The 24,654-nt window shown below is 43.9% G+C and overlaps 1 protein-coding gene across 1 annotated transcript in view; it reads left to right on the top strand.

The window, feature by feature from the left end:
- The first annotated feature begins 3,535 nt into the window (after positions 1-3,535).
- Positions 3,536-24,654, top strand: part of KCNG2 (potassium voltage-gated channel modifier subfamily G member 2) — a 130,289-nt gene continuing 109,170 nt past the window's right edge. Inside the window, exon 1 of the mRNA XM_053250997.1 lies at positions 3,536-4,089. The gene's annotated coding sequence lies outside the window, so the exon portion shown is untranslated. The remainder of the gene's footprint in view (positions 4,090-24,654) is intronic.

The following is a 24,654-nucleotide window of genomic DNA, read 5'->3' as shown; positions in this document are numbered from 1 at the left end:
TGTCACCCTGGTGACTCCCCCAACAGTGCTCTGCCAAACTTTCATATATGCATAAACATTTTTCTAGCTTTATAGTCCTTAAACAAGAGCATATGTACCATTTTTTACCAAAACAATTACAACTAGCTGGGCTGGGCGCAAACCATCTGCACCTCATCTGGCCCGCTTCTCCCCCCACACACACACTTCTCTCCCCCCCACCTGCTTCTCCCCCTCCTACCGCCTGCCTGCGGTTTCTGGCTGGCTGGCACGCTTCTTCTCGGCCCCCACCCTGCCCAGCGCTTTCTGGCTGGTGGGCCAGCATGCCGGAAAGCCAGCCTACCACCTCCTCCCGCCCACCCGCCAATTCCTGACCGCTGGGCTGGCCTGCTGCTAGCCTGCTCCCAGCTGCTGGCCTGCCGCCGCCTGCTCCTGCCAGCCAACCCATCATCCCTAGTTTCTCCCCCGTCCCCTTCACTAATCGGTATCTGCTTGCAAACTCGTGTACGTGTGTGTATGTACACACACATATAGCTCTTGGACAGACTTTCTAAAGTGTGTGTACACACACATACACACACACTTTAGAAAGTCTGTCCAAGAGCTATATATTTTGCTTACCTTTAATAAGATAGAATGGCATTGTTTATTTTGAATAATGGATATGTTTACTTTAGTTGGAACTTTCAGTATATGGTACAGAGTTTGTTTTTTTAATAGCATGTGGCAAAATTCTGGGTTAATGCTGAACCTCACGAATTGGCACTATTTTAAAAGTAGTTCAGCTACAACTACTGACTGATAGTATCCTAGAGAGCTCGAAAGCTTACTTGCGATTTTGTGTCATTTTGGTTGGTCCTAATATAAGTTTTATAGTCTAACTTCTTGTGTGAGATGGAGAACAAGGGGAGGGGACAGTGGCAAGAAGAGATCCAAACAGCAGTGCGAAATTGAACACTAGTAAAAAAGCTTGCAGTTTGCAAGCATGTGAGCATCTTATCTCTCTGTGACTCTAAGTCCTGCTGTGCATCCCCCCCTCACCCCACCCCAAGTCCTGCTTCACCCCAAGTCCTGCTTCAATGAAATGCTGGCTGGGAAGGATCCCTCGTGGACACTCCCCCTGCTTCCACGTTGGAAGCAGGGGGCGTGGCCAGTGCTTGGACGGGGCCATTTAGCTCCATTCCACTTCTCTAAAGGAGCTCCCAGTCAGCAATTCATTGAACGCTGACTGAGGAGAGGAAACTTTGCAAGATGGCTAAATAGCCCCTTCCAAACATGACCACGCCCCTTGTTTCTGACGTGGATGCAGGGCTCATGGCTTGGACATATGCACTTTAATGCATGCAGGGAAATCAAGGAAGGGAGCTGCCGGTGGGGCCTTGTCCTCCAGATGCCGGCAAGCTCCCTTGCAACTGAGGGCTTACAGTTTGCCTACACATTAACATCTTAGCGCTTTGTGACTCTAGACTTTTGCTGTCTCTATGAGATCTTGTTACCCATGCTTTCCAATGGAAGAGCTTTTCTGGAATTTCTTGAAAAGTAATGAATTTTTTCAGGTTTGGGGATTTTTTTTGGTACTCTGCAAGGTCTGGAACCTACCTGTGAAAACAGCATGTTTCTATCTTTTGTGGTTTATTCTGGGAGTTTCAAGTCTGAGTGAGTGAGACCAAAACAGCTTTATGTTATAGAAACCCGACTGTTAAAACAAAAACAAAAACAAACAAAAAAGCTAGAGGAGAGTTTTGACACTACTTTCTACATGATCTTTGTCATGCTTGAGTGTTCACACTAACAAACAACAACCATAATATAAAAACACCAGCTATGGATGGCATCACATTAAAGCTAAACTGAGCTTGAAGAAAGATGGAAGGAAGTTGGATAAGGCATTTCCCCTTTCATGTCTGGATGTGATAGGGAAATTATTTTGTGTTGGTTTTATAATATATAAATTCTTGGGCCTGGCTTTTTTTCAAAAGCTGCTGGAAATAGAGGATTTTTTTTTAACCCTAGACATAACTCAGGCTAAGCCAGAATTCGCAATCTCCCTTCAGCGGAAAAACAAAGCCCTGTCTGTTCTGGTCCCTGATAGCCTGTGGGGAGGTTGGGTTAAATCCAGGGAATATGTGGACTGGCACACTCCAATCAGGAGTGGATTGGGGGTGGGGGGGGAGGGGTGAGCCCTGTCTGTAAAACCTCCTGGTGTGTTTTGAACAAGGGTGTTACCAGGGTCCTATTAGTATCAGGTCCCTGGCCCACAATACTTGCTTTATTTTCGAATTTCTATTCTCTTTGCACCCGCTTATTGTGGTAGTCTTGCCACTGCTTCAGATTTGGGGAGGGGGTTACTGTCCATTAGTATCTCAACCCTCAAACTTTATTTTTTGCCACTGGTTTTGCCACTGCATGATTTTTTAAAACAGAGTTGGGTGGATCTCAGAAGTCTTTTTGGGGAGTTATGCACCTCCTGCATTAAGCCCAGCAACTGGGTTCTGCACAAGACGGGGCCCCCCTTTGAGCCAATCAGCTAACTGCTGGCTGGTCATGAGGTAGAAGGCCCGCTTTGTCGAAAGAGCTGGCCACCAGAAAGAACCATCTTTCTTCTTTGTGTGCAAATTAAAAGAGAAGGGACGGAGAGAGAGAAACAGAAGTGGGGATAAGGTGCTCTGCTACCTCTCTTCCCTCTTTCCATTACAAGTTCATGGGGAGAGGAAGTGATGAGGAGCATCTGCAGGGCTGGGAATTCCAACCCCGAGCATGCCCCCTCAGCACAGGCTGCCTCCTGCTTTATCCAAACACGCGGGGGGCGGGCGTGCAGGGCAAGCAGGCAGGGAACAGGTTTGACCAAACATGTGAGCCATGTGCCCCCTTGTGCCCAGTGCTAGCAATGCCAATGCACAAGGGCTTCCCACCGCCTCCTCTTGCGTCGTCCAGCAGGCTGCAGCTGAGTTGTTTGTGGGTACTAGGGTTGCGCTCAGCAGCGAGCCTGTCTCTGGGCAAGAGACCAAGGGCGCCCTGTGTCGAAAAAGTCACCCCACAGGCACAACCCCGGCACCTTCCCCTCCCCTTTGCGTGCAAATGGAAAGAGACAGAGAGAGAATAGAGGAGGAAGTTGGGCGAAGGTGCTCTGCCCCGTCCCTCCCCCTTTCCACTTCGAGTGCGCAGAGTTGGGAGGATAGAGGCTCCAGAGTGGAGGTGGTAGTGGCCGGGAGCATTTGCTGGGCTGCAAATTTTAGTTACAGCCCCCAGAGTGCGCCCCCTCCTGCTTCTTCAAAAAAGATCATTAAGGGATGCGGCGGCGGGTCGGTGTGTGTGTGTGTGTGTGAGAGAGAGTGTGTGAAGCAGGCAAGAGGCACCCCGTCAAACATTTGGGGGCATCATGTGCCCAGCCCCGCCCGGTGCCCGCCCAAGCCAACGGTTTTGTTCATTTGACACAAGACGCTGCTGCTGACAAAGTTCCTAGCGGCCAGGCTTGCTCCAGTGCGAGCGCGAACTGTGTTCATCCCTTCTAGCACGGCATTGCCGAAGCTTTCACGGCGCGCGGGAGGGGGCCAGAGATGAGCAGCAGCCGGTTTCCCGCCCTTGCCGGCCTCCTGGAGCGCACGCAGCGCCCGTGCACTACACAGCGAGGCAGGTGCTGCTCCGACCCGCCTCAGCGCATGGCGTGGATGATGTGGCTCCACTGAGAGGCACTGCTCCTAACAGCCCGGCCCCGGCTGGCTGGCGGGGCTTCCGCGGCGAAAGGCGGGCGCGGGGTGCAGAAGGCGGCGCCTCAGGCGAACTAGCAAGCGGCGTCCTTCGCATCCGCCCCATTCTTGGCTGACTCCTCGGAGCCGGGAGTGCCGCTGCTAGTGCCCAGACTTCTGCTGGAAGGGAGCGGGGAGCACCTGCAGCGCGCTGCCGAGAGGGTGCAGCCAGCCTGGCAGGGTTTAGAAGTCGGAGAGGGAGTCTTGAAAGGGGGACTCGCGTCCAGCCGCAGCGTCGTTGAGTCCCAAAGAGAAACTCCGCCTGTTGTGTCAGGAACGGCTGGATATTTCACCTGGCTGCGCGAAAGAAGAGAACTCGCAAGGGCTGGTGCGGCGAGCAAGAAGAGTTTGTTGGAAAGTGCAGGTGAGCGGCTGGCTGGGCTGAGGCGTCTGTGGCGTTGCGATGCGAGCGGGAAGTTTAGGTGAGATCCGCTCTCGGAGCGCTGCCCCGGAGGTCCCTGTTTTTCTCAGTAGCAGTGAATCAGGCCTTTGGTACCCGGCAGAACTGTTAAGGGTGACTAACTGCCTGATGCGTGGCCGCTCGGATGTCAGTCCTGCCGAGTTTAGTGGTCCAGGAAAGCAAGTGTGCATAGGATTGCAGCCTTAGCGTCTCCCGAGGGTGTTGAAGAGATAACACCTGAGGTAACTGGAGTAAAGCCTGAGATCGTTTCCAGCCCGGTTGTAGGGTTCCTTGACTGCAGTGAGAGAATCGACATCTAAAAACGTTGCATTCTTTAGAGTGTGGAGGCATCAAGAAACCCCACTGCTTCCTTCTCCCTTGTTCGGTTGCTGATCTTGCCGGTTGCAAGCTAATGGGTGGGTGGCTTGTCACTGCATTGAGAAGGGGTTGGCAGGAACTTTCTTTGTTTCTTACACACACCGCCAACTCTACTGATCCAACTGATATCGATGCTAGCGAATAGCCTGTATCAACATCACACTTCATTAGGGGGGCAACTCGTGTTCCCCAGTTCTTCCCATAAAATCTGCACTCGTCATTAGACAGGAAGAAAGCAAACTTCAGAAAGAGCATGTTACAATTAGCCTTCTGTGTTCCCACCATGGAGTGCAAAATAAAAGAGGACAAAAAATAAAATAGACCCTTTACCTTCTACCTCCAAAAGTCCAGGTTTCATTTTATTCACATCTCAGATATTCTAAGTTGCTGGATTGTACATGTGCAATTTAGATCACACCTAGTTTGGGCCTGAATTTGGATTGCGGGGTGGTGGAAGTCCATTAATTTCTGCAGCACAGAGCAGAGCAGTAGCCAGTTCCCAATCATCTCCTACTGCCCCTGACAAATTAATGCTACCAGTAGCTGCCAGCATAGAAAATTGTTCCAACTTGAGTGTTTTGGAAGGTTACCCCCATATGGAAATAGATTTTCCTGGAACTACAATAGGGAAATAAAATTAAAATATTACATAATATAATGTATGAGTATGACATGCATCATAAACTGAGTATAAAAGCTCCGTAAAAAAAAAAAGATTGGTGGCTTCAGCATCATGAGAAGTTAGTGGGTTTTAATTTTTTTTTTTTTAAACCTACTATGGGTGTAAGCTGCAATTGATAGTCACTGTTTTGGATGCCAGATCATTTTGGCTTGATTGCTGCAGTACTTAATCCACCCCTCTAAGTGTATCTGTCTGTCTGCATTTATTTAGGTAACTTTATTTTAAACATTAGATGATCAAAGAGGACTGTCTGAATAAATCTTCTCTTTTATGAAATTTAAAAGAAATCAGTGAACCTTAGCTCTTATGCCAACCATGTGTTTTAGAAGAGGATATGTTGTTTTAAGTTAATAACTGGATGCCAAAATGCATATTATTTATAGCACTGATAGCATACACTGTAGCATACACTGTGCTCATTGTACTGTGTGTAACATTTTAATTTCAGATTTCATCTCTCTTGGGTAACTATTGCTTGTTGTGTTGCTCTCTTGATGTCTAGTGTTAAGCTCTCATTAGAAATTTATCCAATCCAATCTTTATGGCCAAAGCCACCAAGAACATTTGAAATTTAGCTGACAGATAGGACTTGTGCCCTTGTTTGGGAAAGGCTTGTGATGATACGATATCATCCATATAGATATAGGATTGAAAACACAAAGATTAGCTGCTTATTTATATTCAGAATTAACTAACTTCAGTTTTGCTGTACCGTGTGTGTGTGTGTGTGTAGGAGGCAAATTTATTAAGGTCATTCTCACAACCATTACTAGGATGGGGAGAGCAGGTAGTGGGGAAAGCAGGGTTGAACCTACCTTTTCACCAGACGATCGTTCTATTGGGTGCATGGCCTGTGTGCCTACACGATCCATGCTGTGCTAAGCAGTGGGGATCCCTGGAAGCCCGGAAAATGAGTCCCTGCCTCCAGAAATCCCAAGATGCACTTCACAAGACTCACGGTGCATTGAGGGATTCCACCTCTAGCTGGAAGCTCTAGGTGCCTGGCTCTGTGACATTCATATGACCTTGGACCTGGGGTAAAGGGCATGCTTGCACCCTTTAACCCAGGTAAAAGTCTGGGTAAAAAATCTGGGCTACTGGGGGATGCAGTGCCGGGATCAGCTCTGGTTCCAGCGCTTCATATGAGAAGCCCTGCCCAGGTAGGGCTGCTCGTGTGAATAGCCTTATTGTCTTTGCCAGCCTCATGTCTGTTGAATTTATGGAAGTTTTAGACTTGGATAATGTCTTAGATGTGCTTATATGAGCTTGAAAAGTGCTGTATACATATTATTATTATTATTAGTATTAGTATTAGTAGTAGTAGTAGTAGTAGTAGTAGTAGTAGTAGTAGTAGCAGCAGCAGCTTATGAAATGATTCCTCATGTGCAGCTGCCACCATACAGAGGCAATTGCTAGTGGTGTCCTCATAGCACACACATTGTAAGTAACTTTGCCTATTTGTTTTTGGCTGCATGCTTACCTGAGAATCAGCCTCACTGAACATAGTGCATCTAGCTTCTGAGTAATCATGAACAGAGCTATAACGCTAGACATATGCTAATCTGATAGGATGGAACTGGGATTATGTTTAGCCTCAGTTTCAGAAATGAGATTAAAATTAGCTTCAGGAAGGAAGCTGAATTCTCCCTGAGTTCTTAATTGAATTACTTTCTGATAAGACAGTCTCTCTTTTCAAGTGTTTTTGTGCAATTTTCATTATAAAGTTCTATATAGCAATCTTGACTTTTTATACTTGCATCTCCATTTATCTTCCCTTGTGGCTTCCACTTACTTTGCTAGTACTGTACAGTCTGTCAAGCCTCACAAAGGGCTACACTCTATTTTGTACTATAGGGAAAATTAAATGCCTTGATATGATATTTTTCATTTTGAAATAATTTGATAGGCTGGTTTCCTAAGCCAAACTCATTTACAGTTTTTTAAAACATGGTTTAAAAATAGTTTTATAGTTCATTAGGGAAAGGATATTTTTATTCTATTAAAAGTTCTTTGACTTTTATTATTTTTTGTTATTAAACACATTTGTATTCCACCCTTTCTCCAAGGAGTTCAGGACAGCTTTCTTTCTTTCTTTCTTTCTTTCTTTCTTTCTTTCTTTCTTTCTTTCTTTCTTTCTTGTAACTTTGTGAGGTAGGTTAGACTAAAGAGTGATAACTGGGTCAAAGTGAACTTAATGAGTGTGCAGGAATTTGAACTCTTATCTAATGAACCCTGCTAACTTGGTAAAGAGGCAACTTTTAATGTAGTGATTCTCTTCATTTAGCAGGAGGAGAGTAACTGGCCCAGTACCTCCAGTGACTGTTGCTAGTATCTATTTTATGTTTCTTTTTAGATTGTGAGCCCTTTGGAGATAGGGATCCATCTTGTTTGTTTGTTATTTCTCTGTGTAAACCGCCCTGAGCAATTTTTGGAAGGACGGTATAGAAATAAAACAAACAAACAAATATCTTCCCAGTCCAATCCAACGCCATGCTCGTTCTCCTATACCACACTGTCCCTCTATTTATATTTCTTCTTTACATCAAAGTAATGATTGGGAATGTGCATGGATGACAACAGAATTAAACTAATATTTATGTCAGAACGTACCAACTCTGTGCCTGATCATATGGGAGCCCTCTGGGGACAGGGAACCATCTTATCTTATTTTATTATTCATTTTCTGCTGTAAACTGCTTTGAGAACATTTGTTGGAAAACGGTATATAAATATTTGTAGTAGTAGTAGTAAAGATGGGAGCAACTTTTATTCAGGCATTTTTTGCTCTTTTAGATTTGCTTGCTTTTGTTTAACATCTGTTTACTTCAGGTGAGAAAGTAACTCTCACTATGCCTTGAAAGAATATCCTCATTTGATACATTTAGCATCAAGGGCATTTTTTAAATTTTAAAAACTGTTTTTTAAAACTCAATTTCTATCAAGATTGGCTTGCAAAATCATTAAAATACAATGCAATATGAGAGAATAAAAAGATCTTAAGTCACAGCATCAGTAAAACTCAATATAGATTGCAATCCTTAGCACAGTTACTAGGGAGTAAGCCCCTTTGAGATCAGGGAGGCTTGCTTGCTTAGAATTGCATGGTGTAACAAGCATGCCTTCGCCCCCCTCCCCCAATGTACACAACAATTTACCACAATACTAGAAATAATGTGAGGCAAGAAGGAATTATGTTTATATATGTAACAGAGTAGCAGGAAATGGTTGCTACTTTTTATTTCTGTTTTGTGCAGCATTTCAAGATAGACAGTGAGAGATCAAGGTGTTAAAACTAGACCTAAGAAAGTCAAATTCCAGCTCTTGAATTCTACCCATTAATTCTTCTCAGTTTTTAGAGTATTTCCAGAGAGTGTAGTTTGGATGGAGTGGATGAGTTGAGTGTGCAGTGATTGCTGATTTTCTGACCATAGTCCAGAGAGTGTTACATCACAACAGGGATACGAGTTTCCCAGCACACTACCCACAAAACTGAGTTCCTGGGAACTTGTAATTCTGTCTTCGTGATCTGTGAAGAATGTGGTTGCAAGAGCATCAGGGACACTATTGGCTAGTGCCCATGGCATTACTTGAATCAGTGACGCAACTCAGCCTCCTCTGCTCAGCACCATTTCAACATAACTTGGAATATCAGTTTTTATTCACTTTTAAGCACATAAAAGTGTAAAGATTGATTTCCCCTTTGTTGCACTACAGTGGGGATGTGTTCTAAATTTTTTAATTCCCTCAGAAGTTGTGAACACCACCAAGGGCAACCACTTCTCCCTCTCAGGAGGGGCAGCAAGTTATTGCAGTGCCTGAAGCGAGATGCCAAATGCTGCTTTGTTTCTCTTTCCTGGGGGGCAGCCCCCATTTGAAAGTGACCTTAGAAGCTTTGAAAGTGACATAGGGGATAGGGAAGAGGGGATATTACTGTGCTTCCTGCAAGCTTTGTAAGTAGTATGGGTAGAGGCACTCCTTGCGAAGGTCGCAAGGGTTAGATCAGTCCTGAAAAGCTACTCTGATGGCAGGGGCATCCTGAAGATGCCCCAGTATTCTGCCACACGAGGCAGTTGCATCACCTTGCCTCATGAAAGGACTATTCCTACTCCTTTGGAGGTGCCTCTTCTCATTTTTGTGTGGTTTGCTCAAGCTAGCACTGTGACACACACATCTAAGCAGACTCCCCTCCACACATCAGCATAACCAACCCAGCACAGCAAACAAGATTGTCACCCCAAAGTATAGCTATGCCTCCCACTCATGTCAGAAATTAAGAATTTCTGGAAAGATCCAACATTCCCAATTGGTAAAATTAATATATTCAGGACTTACTTTGGAGTTTGAATAATATAAGAATTATAACGCACTTTGTACATCAAAACCCAAAAACATTATTAGGACCAATCAAATTTAGTGAGCATCAAGCTTTTGAGTTTTCAAGAAATCATCATCAAAGCAAAAAGGGGAGGGGGAGATAGAAAAAAAGCCAAATAAAGTGACAGAGCCCAAAAGTCTGCAGTTTATAAAGATGTATAGTGAGAGGCTAGTGCTGCAAGGGAGGAGCTGAAAAGCTGTTGTGTGAGCCTTGAGCACTGCCTGCAGCACGGTGGAGCCCAAACTATATAAATTATTAGTGCTTGAGTACAAATCTTAATATTCAAGACTTCTTTTATACTACAGTATGTTTTCAGGCTGCTGCTCTCCAATGCACAATTGTTCTTATCAGGCAATTAATGCCACTTGCTTTAGAGATGTAAAGCTTGTGCTTAATGACAAACGTATTTTTCATATTTTGAGAGCTTTTACTCAATAATACATCACAGATTAAATGTTGTGAATGTGGACTAGAAAGTGGGAGGATACTGGCTGACATCCTGAATAACTAGTGCAAACGTTTTACATTAATGCAAGGATGTTGCAATAGCTAGTTCTGCTAAGTCAGGAACATGCAGATCAGACTAGCATTGTGCTGGTGCAACAGGGGCTGTCTTGGGACATCTCGGGAAGCCTGAGGCAAACTCACCTCAGGTTCGCCCCCTGTGACATCTGAACAGTTGGAGCCACGGTTCTGGGACTGGCTCTGATTCCCACTCCCAGCCTCTGATTGAACCCGTGGTTGTAAGGAAGGTCCACTTCTCTAACCAAGTGTCTGGAGGCTGGAGCGTGTTGTCTGGTTTGGGCAACCCACCCAATCCGGAGTTAAGGGAGGAAGCTCCTCCCGCAGCTTATGCTCCATTGGCTGGTGCAGCTTTCCTTCATGGGTCTTGAAAAGCTCATGCAGCCAGTTCCCGCCCCCTTGCAGGCTCTGAGACCGCAACTCCAGCTCGTCTGGTAGCGCATTGGAGGATGGACAAGAGAAGCGTGTCCGTCACTGAACCTGCAGTTCTAAACAATGTCCAAAGGCAGCCCGGGTGTGCTTGTGCAAACTGTGGTTTGTTTCATGCTGTGAAACCCTTTCTTCAGTCTCTATATATTGCAGGGAACTATGCAAAGATAACCACTCTCCTTGCTGTGCAAGTGGACCAAGAGCACGCTTCCCCAGAAGGGACAGGTGCACAGGTCTGGGAATGCTCCTGAACTCACACTTCTCCCTGGTGTTCCAGATTGAGGCAGTGGCCAGATGTGCTTTTTATCAGCTTTGGCTGATATGCCAGCTGTGTCTATTTCTTGAGATGAATGACCTCAGAACAGTGGTAAATATGCTGGCAACCTCCAGACTTGACTACTGCAATGTGCTCTATGTGGGGATGCCTTTGTATGTCGTCCGGAAACTGCAGTTGGCACAGAATGCAGCAGCAAGGTTGGGCACCAGGTCATCTCAAAGAGACCATATTACTCCTAAACTAAAAGAGTTACACTGGCTGCTGATAAGTTCCCGGGCAAACCAGGCGCTGGTTATAACCTCTAAAGCTCTAAACAGCGTAGGCCCTGGGTATCTAAGAGAACGTTGTCTTCTCCATGAGCCCCATCGCCCATAGAGATTATCCGGAGAGGTCCGCCTGCAGCTGCCACCAGCTCATCTGGTGGCTACACAGAAGAAAGCCTTCTCTGTCACTGCCCCAACATTCTGCAATTCACTCCCTGCTAAATTGAGAGCTTCCCCATCTCTGCCAACTTTAAAGAAGTCATTAAAGACTTACCTTTCTACCCAAGCTTTTTAATTTAATGTTGGTTTTACATTGTTTTAAGGTTTTTACTTTTGTCCATTGGTTTGTTTTTCTAATGTTGTAAGCCATCCAGAGATGGAAGTTTGGGATAGCCTACAAAGTGGATGAATATTAATTAATTAATTAATTAATTAGATTGCACAAGGTTGAGCATCTGCTCAACTATGTGACCTTCCTGTGCAGTGTTCCCTATAACAGGGATTCCCAGATGTTGTTGACTACAATTCCCATAATTCCCAAGCAAAAGCCATTGCAGCTGGGGATTCTGGGAGTTGTAGTCAACAACACCTAGGAATCTCTGTTAGAGGGAACACTGTTCCTGTGTGTATGCATCTTTGTTTGTTGCACTAGTGCAGTGTGTTACTAGCTGAGCTTATTCTGCCCAGCTCCCAGAAGCCTCCCTGTTTATAGCTGCATCTCCAGGCTTGGAGATTTCTCTTTTGATATTCTCAGGAGCTGCACCGCAATGTGAGCTCCCAGTTTATGTTATACATGGGGACAAGTCACTTAGTTGGCAGTGGACTGATTGCCTCTAGATTTGGCTGCAAGTAACACAAATGGGGATTAGCTTCACACCCCCTCTCCCTAGGGGCCTGGCTAAGCAGACTCCAGAACTAGCTATTGCGAGTTATCTGACATCTGAGGTCATTTTGGACTTAGGATGAACTCTAAAACTCCCTTCATCTTCTTGCAAGAGATAACACTGGTTGCTAATGAAGCAATTAGGCTAGGAAGGGAAAGCAGATAAGACAAGTGCTGCAGAAGGCTCCATCACAAAAGGGATGAGTCAGTGACATAACTCTTAAAATGTGCCCATCGAAACTTTTGATAGAATTATTGGGGAGCCCTTCTCAGAACGGGATATTCTTTAACGCACCTGAAGACTCTGATTTTCATTCAATCAGCCTTGCATACAATAAGCTATTCACACCCGTACTGTCCTACCCAGGAAGGATGATCGGACACAATTCATAACATGCAAGTCCGTCTGTGCTCTTCTATTCAGCAAAGTATGACAAAAAGTAATATTCCTCCAAGGCATGTTTTGGGATATAAGTATCCCTAAAACCATGACCCAGTGTGCTCCCTTGTCCTTCCATCTCGGGACTCCAAAACGTCTTCTTGCTCTCTTGTGCTTTACACCTGGGACTCCACTGCAGCAAGAACTCCAGCTGACCACCTTGGCGTTCTCCTCTCCATTCGGGCCGCTCCAGCTGAAATCACTACCTGGATTGGTCCGTGTGCCCTTCCAGCCAGCGTCCATAGAGGGTGTAGGGAGCTGGGCCCACTGAGATACCTATCTCGAGGGCATCCATCCTTTCACTAACCTCTGCAATCCTCCTGCCTTCCACCTCGCTGTCCCTGAAGGACATGAGTCTCCTGCTGCTCAAATCCCCATTGACCAGAGACAGGTACAGTATAGCAGTTGTCCAGCTGTCAGGACCCCAATCTATCACTTGGATTCATAGTTTCCCCTTCCCCCTTTCTTAGCATCTCTCTCTTGCCCACTTGGAAATTTAAACATAATCTGGAACTTTAAGCTAAATGTGCCTTATAAAGTCTATTTTGAAACACATTTGTATTGCCTTTACGTTAAGGCCACCTAGTAACTTAGTCTTATTGCTTTTATTTGTTTTTCTTGCAATAAACTCTTTTGATTTAATTAAAACCTATCCCCCAAGCCGATTTTCTTGTGTTCAGACACTTGCACAAATTAAAACTGCTTGGAACTCTCTCCCCTCTTGAGCTAAATTCCCCACATTTGCCCAAACTGGGGGTGCCGACCAATCACCCCCGAGGCAGTTCCATCAACAAGTGTTAGTCTGGACATCAGCCACCATTAAAAAAAAAAGACTGTACATTCTAACCAATGTGGATTCTACACTTTAGTTATAGATATGGGATATTTAAAAAGCAATAAACCAGACTTGTGAAAATAATGGAAAGTTTATAGGAGCAGGGGACAATGCAGCTGTCAGTAATGCCTTCCCTGTATCTTATATTGTATTCTTATGTTGGTGAAACCTCAGCACAGTGCATGTGTCAGGGAGGGGAGAGAGCTGGAAAATAAGAAGGGAAAGAGCTGGGCAATAGAGAAAGTGAGTGAGACACACACATTAATATTACAATAGGAAACAGTATTATAGTCTCCTCCAAGCTATGCTTGATGCAGTTCGGGCTTGGAGTAGTCCTTCCCCACTGTGTGAGGCATTGTCTCTAGTCTCCTCCAATGTAGTGGGGTGGTATTCACAGGGGTTGAGTTGTGTGTGTGTGTGTGTGTGTGTGTGTTTGTTTGTGCTTTGTCATTCAGAGTGCTTCTTGGGAAAGGGCAGAGCAGGAGGAGCAGCAGCCGCCGGTCATGAGAAGCACCAGGTTCGCTCCCAATCCTGGTGCTCTGCCCCTGGGTAGCCCAGGTTTTAAACACAGGCTAAAATTGAGATAGGATGATGTCATTTGGGCAAGCAGTCTGCCAGCAACTATATTTCTTCTTCTTATTATTATTAATATATTCGATTTCTATAATGCCCTTCCAAAAATGGCTCAGTATTCCATTAAGTAAGTATTCCAAAAATACTTGCCATAGAGGCTGGGGGGAAGGAGCATTCCAGCAGCTGGAAAATATCCCAGTGCACTGTGCTGCTTATGCAGTGTATTGTGGGATATCTGGCGGCCTGGTTGCCTTTCCCTCACCTCCTACTCACCACGCCAGTTGCTATTGTGCCGTTCATCTGGGCACATGAGTGGCAGAGCCCTTTGTGGGCTCAGATCATGTGGGGAGAAGGCAGGAGCCAATCCAGCCCTCTCCAGCTCATTTTATTCATTCATCATATTTGTATACTGTCCCAAAACTCCTGTCTTTGTGCAGTTTACAAGATTGGGTCTTGTGAACGACCTCAGTATTTCCATGCGAGTCAAGGCCTGCTGAGTCCTGGTGGCTGGGTAGATGAAGTGAGTGGTTTCATACAACCAGAAAATCAAGGTAGGAGAGCTCTTCTTTCCTCCTGCCTTGGTTAAGAGCAGGGTAGGAAAGCTGGGTTACCCTGCTTTGAGCCACCTGGGCTGGAGGTTTTTTTCATGAGTTCACATAATCATGCAAAACAAGGTAGCTTGCATCCTACCCTGATTTTGATGGTTGTGTGAACCAGCCTATAAAATTTTAAGGTACATTTTATATACTGGACATCACGGTTGACTGCTGTGCCTTGGAGAACTTTCCATGCTTGCATCTTCCGATTTTTACAATGGATTTCTACACCTGGCTTAATGGTGTGTTCCCTGGGTTTCATGACTTACACAGAGGTTCTGATCATGTGCTGCTACTGGGTGGGGGCTATCTAGCCTTCCAACCCAACCTCAAATAGTTGTGTGAACAGGCCTAATCTGTTTTAAGACAATATCTGATTTGAATGTAACACTAACATATTAAAACCCATATTGTGAACTCTTAAAACTGAATTAATGACCCTCTATCAAATACACTGAATTAAAGCTACCTTTCTAACAAACTGGGAGAGGGGAGATTGTGGCTTTTGAGGACAAGCATTGCCATCATTGCACAGTTGGGTATATGTGCAGTTTTGTGGTGTTTTTCTTCTTCTTTCAAATTATGAATACTTTTACATTGTCACATAAAATATATGGGTATTTACTCTACAGAAATTCTGTTCTGCATGAAAACCACCAACTCTTGCATGTGAAATGTTTTGGGTACTAAGGGTTGTACTAAACGTGATGTAGGAAATCTGCATTGAATCTTACAGCTTTTTTAAAAAGCTTGATAGCAGTCTCTATAGGCACTATTTTTGACCAGATCTTCAGCATTGGGATGGAGAATGTTAATCTGTGATCAGAATCCACCCCCAAAACTATTAGGCTTAATTTTGGGACAAAGGTACAGTACAGATAGCTGTAGCTACAATTGGGGGAAAGGCACTGGGGAAAGCACTAAACTTGCCTTCCTCAGCACCACTTTGCTAATCCAATTCCTCACTCTTCCTGTTATTTCATGCTTTTTTAAAAAATGGAGGATCCAGTCAGGAATCTTCCACATCACATGTGGCTTTCTAGTAAACAATTTTGCTTAATGTCTCTACATATGTATAATTTCACAGTTGATCTACACAGATATAAATTCTCTACTATAAAAGGCATGTGGGCTGCATGACTACAGGTTGTGGAATATGCTCCTGAATAGTGTAAAGGCTCTATTTAGTTGCAAACAGATATGTTTTATTTGTTATACCAACCAATAAGTATACATGACTGTACAGGAAATATATACATTAATAGAAACTTTATTTAAATCATTGATTTAAATTGGCCCTTTTTCTTGGTGATCATGGTTAATTATTTAAGCAGCCTCAGTTTAAATCAAGGTACTCTGGTGCTGGTCTCTCACATTGAAAGTGGCAGCAATGGCAGCAGCAGGACAAGCTGCATGACCAGAATCATTTTGTGAAAAGAAGGTACCTGCTTTTTGCTTCCAGTTTAGCATATCAACACTAAACTGAGAGCTAATCTAGTGGACATCTGGATATTGTTCATATTATGTCCAATGTGCAGCACACTGCACTCATTAGTTTCCCAAAGTCATGATATAGTGTGAACATAAAATAGTGGGTATTTCTTTGGGGTCCATCAGGTTTTTAACCTGCACTAATATGTTCAATAAGACACCCTACTTAGAACTGGAACTTGGTTGTTAATTGTCTCTAAGCTCAACAATGTAGGCAATAGGCAGTTTTGCAGTCACCTATTGCAGGGGTGTAGTGGTCTTGGTGGTAGCCCAGGAACAGACTGTCATTCACCTGTGCTACCCGGTTCCTATGGACTGTTAGCTAGATAAATAGTGGGTGCATATCTTACATCCTAAAGGACATATTTACATCTTTTATTGTTTGCATCTCAGGAGATGTCTCAGTAATTTGAGAACCAAAATATTGCTGATATAAACCTTTGCTGTTCTTTCTGTCCAGCAGTATATATAATGCTTGCATTTGTATTGGAGTGAAAAAGAAAAGATGCTCTCCCAAATTCTACCTAAAAATGTTCTCTTGGTGATCTATTTGCGTGATTTTTTTTAAAGAAAAAAAAATGTGGCTGTCTTTTAAGTTAACCCTCAATATATCTCTGAGGGTATGTAGAGTATATTAATAGTTCAAGGCTCTGTAACGTTTTAAATATAAGTTGCTGCATATGATTACATTTGGTTTGTGTTTCTGAAGTGTTCTCCACAATTGTAGCATCTAGAGACTTCATTATTTCTAAGGAAAGCTCAGATGGTGAAGAACAAGGCGGTTGCTTCAGAGGAGTGCTGATACACTATACTGCTACGCACCGGCTGCTTCCAGTCCCTTGTTATGCAAAGAGCAAAGAGCAAGAAATACACATTAAAGGCAGCACAGTGAGACTGAACAGATGGCCTTGGGGAGACAATTTAGGGTTGGACCAGTCTCATGAGAGTGTTGCCTACACGGGGACTGCCTGAGTATGTCCATTGTTTCTAGTCTTAGTGTTAACATTGCTGCATACAAGGTAGTGGCGGAGGAAGCCAGCCCGTGGCCCATGTTCTTCCTGCCATGGTGGGCCCCCCACCACATCCCCTGCACCTGACGTCAGACTCCACTGTGTCTGACGTCCTATGCAGGGGGTGCAGCTTCGCTTGCAAATGGGGCTGCATGCCCCATTTGAGAGAAAATACTGGCCAGCGCTGCTTTCTCAGCATGGCCAGGAGCTGCTTTCCCTGCCTTTAAAGGCAGAGAAAGTGTTCCTGGCTGCGCTGTGAATGTGGCGCTGGCTGGTATTTGCTTCCAAACGGGGGGCATGGCCCCGTTTGTGAGCAAAGCTGCTCCTCAGGGCAAATATCAGGGAGCACCTAGTGCACCATGCGTGGCTCCTGGCCACGCTGCAAAAGTACCGCTGGCCGGTATTTGCTCGCAAACAGGGCATGCTACCCCATTTGCAAGGAAGTCGTGCCCCCTGCGTCTGATGTCAGATGCAGAGGGTGTGGCTGGAGCACCAGTCACAGGGCCTGATTGGCAGCGGCCCAGGTTCTTTGAACCTGTTCGCTCAATGGTGGCTCTGCCCCTGATACAAGGGTACTTAATTAAGCTACTTGCCAAACACGTGGCAATTGTGGAATCTCTGTAAATGGCCTGTAGGAATTGCCCATATGGTCCAGAAGGGAGGTGGCATGTGTCCACCTTTAGTTCCACTTAATTTAGCATTTAAACATACCAAAAAGTTTGAGTTTCAAAAAATGTTGGCTGACATACCTGCAGATCCATAAAGAGAAGAAAGCATGCATAACTCTCCAGAGAAGTTGGCCTTCATAATGATACTTGTTCTCAAGTAGACGGTTTGCTTTTTGAAGTGGAAGGATGAAATGTAAGGTTGGTTGGTTGGTTGGTTGGTTGGTTGGTTGGTTGGTTGGTTATATGCTGTCAAGTCTGTGTTGACTCTTAGCGACCACTTAGATAAATTCTCTCCAGGGTGATCTGTCCTCAACTTGGCCTTTAAGGTCTCTCAGTGGTGCATTCATTGCTGTTGTAATCAAGTCCATCCTCCTTGCTGCTGGTCGTCATCTTCCTCTCTTTCCTTCTCGGGTTATTCTGTTGCATTTGTTGTTATTGAATTGTTCACTATCAAGTTCCTGCAACTGGAAGAAAACCTTCATGACCTCTTGGCCTTGTGCTACTGAAAATGTCACAAACCAAAGAGGTGGCATGGTTCTGCACTGAGCATATTACTTTGTTAATGAGGTCATAAATTTGAAGTAATATTAGATGCACATTTTCCCATTGAGGTTTGTTGTTGTTAAAGTATAGTAATCAAGATGATTAAACTGATGACCTCAAGTGTTTCTTTGTCCTGGGAAGACCTTTTGAATAATATACTAATTAGCCAGATAAGCCAAGGAACCATGGTGCATCAGCAAATAAATGTTGAGGATGGTGGAAATGTACCTTTCCACCAGCAAAACATCACAAACTTATTACATTGTGCTGCTGGGATACTAAGCTAGCATTGCCAGTAGATACTCATTTTTTCTGTTGAGTAGTGATCTACATCCTTTTGTTCAGGGTGCCCAAATAATTTCAGTAGGTTCCCAATGTATTGTGCTCAAGAATTCAGTATCGCGATTGTTATGCAGCAATTGGTTCTGCTTCATTCAAATGAATGGGCGTCTTGCCATTGGCTATACTGTAGTAAGTAATGCAAGCCCAGTTGTAAATCCCTACCCCACTTAGCACTTACTTTTAAAGTTGTGGTGTTGTTTTTTAACAGGTGTGTTCAATTATGATTATATTTCCAGTTTGGAAACATAAAGAGGCTTTGGCAAGTGGTTATGACCTAAATTTGACCCTTTTTGATTTTGCTGAACATTAACGTTCTTGGCAGCAGCAAGAGGCTCTACTGCATGAATCCCCCTAGATGTATAGTTATAACAACTCCATCAATAGTTATCCATTAAAATAACTGATATGCTTTATACATATTCTTGTTGTAGAAGTTAGATATTATACTCTCTTGTGCTTTCAAAACTGTACCCTTCTGGTATCAACAGTGAGCTGCAAAAAAAGTTCTGCAGGACTTCTTGAGGTCAGATCTAGATTAAGTTTTCTGTGCATTTGTGCCACAAAAGGAAATAAATACTTCTGAAATAACTAAAGCCTTAAACTACATGAGCGAAATGTTATTCTCAGACTTAAAAACAGTGCTACAGCGAGTGATGAAAATGAGTTATAAATGGTAAATAACTTTGTAAATAACTCTAGGAATTATTCTGTAGAGATTAAATGTTGTGCTGAGGTTTTAGACTTCCTCAAAAATGATTTTTAAAAGTATGATAGATTAACATTTTTTTTTAAAGACAAATGATTTTTGTGTTGTTTTGAATTTTTTTTTAAACAGAACAGATATTCCTTTCCTGTTTGCTCACGGTGTTGGCAGGAGCAAGCCTGCTGTCCAAGGGAGCACTTTTAAGGGAGCACTTAACAGAAATACTTACTAGCTAGCCTTGCACAAAAAACAAGCAAACAAAAACAACAACAAAACATGTATGCCCTAGTTCTCCATCTCTCCCCGGGTAACCTGCCCTGTCTTCGTCCTCTCCCCTCCTTAAACCGCCCCCTGCCATCCTGGATGGCAGCGGAGGTGGCAAAACCTGTCCCACTTCCCTCCTCACTCCCCCCACAACTTGCTTGCCCCCCCACAATGCTCCTGTTCGCCCTCTCCCCCCACAGCGTGCCCGCTCACACCACAGTGCGCCCGCTCCCCCCACAACTCGCTTGCTTGCCCTCTCCCCCCACAGTGCACCCACTCGCCTGCTCCCCCCTTGGCACGCCCACTCGCTCCCCCCACGGCACACCCGCTCGCTCCCCCCACCTCTGTCACCCTGCTGAGTCTCCTCATGAGGAGAACGACTGACCTGGGGCTTCCCTTCCGGCCTGCACTGACGACCCTCAGTGCGCTCTTCCGCCCCGGCCGTCCTCCTCACAAGGAGACTCGGCAGGGCGATGGAGGCCACTGCTCAATGTCTCTTCTTCTTTCTTCCTTGTTGCCACAGCGCCTTCTCCTCCTCGGTCCTCCCTCCTCCTCCCTCCTCCCCCCTCCTCAGCAGCTGCCCCTCTGTCCGCCGCTCAGCCTTTCTCTGTGCCTTCTTTTGCCTCTGGACGACTCTCGCGAGATGTGCCACGTACCACGGGTTGTGTGACATATGGCCTCAGGCTTTTAAATGTATAGATGTTTTATTTATTTTTACATGTATATCTTGTTCTGACTCCAAGGATCCCAGAGCAGTGCACATGGTCATGTTTATCTTCACAACAATCCTGTGAGGCAGGCTAGGCTGAGATATGAGTAACTGGCCCAGAGTCACGCAGTGAGAATTGAGATGGCACCATTGCTGTAGTTATATTGTTACCTTCTGAAGGCACAGATGCATGCCTTTGTATGTCAAGATGGTGGCCCAGTTAGAGTAACTCATAATTCATTGTGTCAACTCAGATCCAGAATTCTCTGGCAGATATGTCTACTAGCATTAATGGTTACCTTGCAGTAAATAACTTGCTTGACTGGTGGAATAACACAGGTTATCTTAGGTCATTGTCACAATTGTGCTGAGATGGTCTGTTTTTCCAGAACAGATTTTGGTGGAGGCAAATGAAGAAGGAATGGAGACAACTAGAGTGCAAATTGTTCTCAGCTTACTCTGAAGTCATCCAATTGCTGCATATATCATTTTTGAAAGACTATGAAGTGGCAACTGCAAAGGAACCTTGCTCCTTGGCAGGCAATGTGTCTGCAAAGTCTCACACAGCAGAGCTGTTCTGCTTGGTGAGTGACCTAGTAAAACCCAGCAGTTTCCATCTGCAAGTTGAGTCATCATCCGTCTGTTGAAATGAATTCACTACTTATTGTGCAGACAAAATCGCTCAAATCGTTCAATTTGGGAGTCACAACTTAGAATACAGAATTTAAATGTCTACCACCTCAGTTTTGTCCTATATACTTGAATCTTTTCAGATTGTTCCCCCTTCCTGAAGCAGAGTACACCGGGAGATATATACCAGTTGGAAGAAGCTGTGTTCTTTGCCATATGGAGTTATTAAGAGAAGGTAGAATGCCTGACAGCCTTGCATTCGCTTCTCAAAAGAACGTACATTTTCTGACTGCTGCCTTGTCTTCTCCAAACTTCCCTTCTTAGAAAAGACTATAGAACTAGCAGGCACCTCTGAATTCCATCAGTTTTCTAGAAGCATACCAACTTGATTTGCAGCCTGAGCATGGCATTTAGAAGCCTCTTGTGGGCTTGGTCTATAGTTTTCTTTTAATTCCAGAGGACAGATCATGTTAGTTTGCTCTAGCAAAAATAATAGAACCCCATGGCATTTTAAAGACTAACACATCCATTATGGCATGCACTTTAGTCAGCCTTTAGTGCATCAGATCTCTAAAAGGCAAGGGATGGTACAACAGATATGGGAAGTCTGAAATATGGACAAGAATTTGAGTCCTATCAAGGCCACTCTGCACTCTAGACATTCAGGTATTTTTTGGAGTGATGGCTTCCCTTCCTTACATATGGAAAAACCCTTACATAAAAACTATTTATGAACCTAGAATTAAGTCCATGTCAATATTTTATTAACAACAAAACTGTGGCTTGTGCTAAGTGAATGAACTGTCTTGCCAAGCCCTGCTTATCAAGTATATATTGCCTAGGAATTTCATTTATATTGTTACCTGCAATATATGTTGATTAATGTAATGTCATTCTCACACTCATGACTCTTGTTTGGGTTATTAATTAGGTTTCTGTTGTTCCAAAAATCTTCAATTAAATCACAAAAATGTTTGAAAAACTGCTAAGATATTACTAAATCTTACTTTACAAGCAGCCTTATAAAAATTCCCAGATGAACCTTTGCTTATCCACATGACTTACCCAACTAGAGACATCTGATGACTCAGAAAATAGTAAAAGTTATATAGATTTGGAATGGCAGCTTTCAAAAAATACACACATTATCTGTCCTCTCACAGAGTCTCAAAGGAGCATGCTCAAGTCTTGATTCTGCTGAATAGAGCCAATGCTTTCAGATAAGCTGCTCATGGGGGAGGGGTGCTTCAGAGAAGGAAGGAAGAAATGAGTATCTCTAATTTCTGTTTAGATAGAGGAAATTGTGCTTTGTTGCAAAATTTCAAAATTTATTACAACCAGTTGGCCCACAGTGGAAGTATAAAAACAAAATAACATATTAAATGAGAGAATATAAAGAACTAGACAGTGCTAGAATATATATGTGATTTTTTAAAAACCCAGTAACATAAATCTAACTATATTATCTATATAAGAAATAAAATAACATAATAGATTTTAGTGTCAACCCAGTAACATAAAAAACCAGCCTCCTCTTCTCCTGCTTCTAATAGTAAAGAACAAAAGTGTTTCTACTTACGGGTTTATCTGTCAGCAGATAATTTAACATAAAACTCAGCTCAGTTTCCAGGTAGTTGAACTATTTGAGGAGCAGCCAGCTGTTTGTCGATATCTTGATAAAAACAGCAGCTCAGTAGTACATGGCCTATTAATTCAACCTACATTTACTCTTCCAGACTCTTCCAGATCTCTAATCTTTGTTCAGACAGGGCACATGGTACTCTACTGAGTAGACTTTCCTGCAGCATTTTATGTCATTAATCATGAGGTGTTGATGGCACAATTGGGCATTCACGGAACTTCTCCTGTGTGGCTCCACCCATTCCTGATTGGAAAATTCCAGGAGCAACTGCTAATCACCCCTTATTCCATGTGTGGTGTGCGATTCTTCCTATGCCTCATATGTAAATAAGGCCACTGATGAGATTGTACAGGGATCTGGAGTAGGGATGTCATGCAGCAGTTCGAAATCTAACTGGTTCATGGTTCCGCAAAGTGGTTTGTTCCAGTTGGACCCAACCACAAACCAGTTTGGCAGTTCAAGTGTGGTGCTGGGGGGCGGGGCGGGGCAGTGAACGGCACTTTTAAAAGTGAGTACAGCAGGTCCTTACCAGCATGACTGCTGCTTCATACAGCTTCCTGCTGCGGCGGTGCTCCCCCCAACAACCCGCATGCGCAGCTGCAGCGCAGCAGCATACACATAGCCTCTGTGCATGCACAGAAGCCACTTGTATGGTCAGCAACACCAGGCTGAACCCACAAATGGCTTCTGTGCATGCATGGAGGCCATGTGCATGCCACTGCCATGCAGCCGTCATGCATGGGCTGTTGGGGGAAGCGGTGCAGCAGCAGGAAGCTGCATGGGGTAAGGATCTGCTGTACTCACATAGGTAAGTCATAGGTAAGGATCTGCTGTACTCACTTTTATAGGTGCCACTCACTGCACCCCCTGGTGCCACTCTTGAAAGGCTGAACCAGTTTGTGAGTGGGCCAAACCAGAACAAACTGGTTTGCAGAACCATGAACCAGTTCAATTTCAAAATCCCTAATATGGATTAAGTGCACAGATGATATTCAGACCTATCTCTTCTTTTCCTCTAATCTAGTTCTGCCGTGAACCATTGAAATTAGCAGCTGCTAATCAAATAATTCCTCATCCAGTCAAATTGAGGACATCTGATCTGTTATTTGGGTGCACACTGGGTTGCTTTGCAATATTTAACAAGTTGCCCATAAGCTTATCTCAAGGGGCCACAAAGAGCATACTACTGTTGTAACTAGGCCAGAGAATTCCCACAGATATTTATGTGAGAAGCCATTGTCTACATAGGGACCTCAGCTCTAAAATCAGTCTTGAATACTGATCTCTTCCTTCCTTCTCCGAAGCACCCCTCCCCCATGAGCAGCTTATCTGAAAGCATTGGCTCTATTCAGCAGAATCAAGACTTGAGCATGCTCCTTTGAGACTCTGTGAGAGGACAGATAATGTGTGTATTTTTTGAAAGCTGCCATTCCAAATCTATATAACTTTTACTATTTTCTGAGTCATCAGATGTCTCTAGTTGGGTAAGTCATGTGGATAAGCAAAGGTTCATCTGGGAATTTTTATAAGGCTGCTTGTAAAGTAAGATTTAGTAATATCTTAGCAGTTTTTCAAACATTTTTGTGATTTAATTGAAGATTTTTGGAACAACAGAAACCTAATTAATAACCCAAACAAGAGTCATGAGTGTGAGAATGACATTACATTAATCAACATATATTGCAGGTAACAATATAAATGAAATTCCTAGGCAATATATACTTGATAAGCAGGGCTTGGCAAGACAGTTCATTCACTTAGCACAAGCCACAGTTTTGTTGTTAATAAAATATTGACATGGACTTAATTCTAGGTTCATAAATAGTTTTTATGTAAGGGTTTTTCCATATTTAAGGAAGGGAAGCCATCACTCCAAAAAATACCTGAATGTCTAGAGTGCAGAGTGGCCTTGATAGGACTCAAATTCTTGTCCATATTTCAGACTTCCCATATCTGTTGTACCATCCCTTGCCTTTTAGAGATCTGATGCACTAAAGGCTGACTAAAGTGCATGCCATAATGGATGTATTAGTCTTTAAAATGCCATGGGGTTCTATTATTTTTGCTAGAGCAAACTAACATTCACTTAGCACAAGCGATAGGTTTTATTGATAATAAAATACTGAAATGGAATTAAGTCTAGGTGCACAAAGGATTTTTGCTTTTTCTGCATCTGTAAGGAAGGGAAGCCATCACTCCAAAAAATATCTGAATGTCTAGAGTGCAGAGTGGCCTTGATAGAACTCAAATTCTTGTCCATATTTCAAACTTCCCA

This window comes from Hemicordylus capensis, chromosome 4 (genome assembly GCF_027244095.1).
Source record: "Hemicordylus capensis ecotype Gifberg chromosome 4, rHemCap1.1.pri, whole genome shotgun sequence".
Lineage (NCBI taxonomy): Eukaryota > Metazoa > Chordata > Lepidosauria > Squamata > Cordylidae > Hemicordylus > Hemicordylus capensis.
Note: the sequence above shows the minus strand (reverse complement) of the source record. Positions and strands in the feature narration are given on the sequence as shown.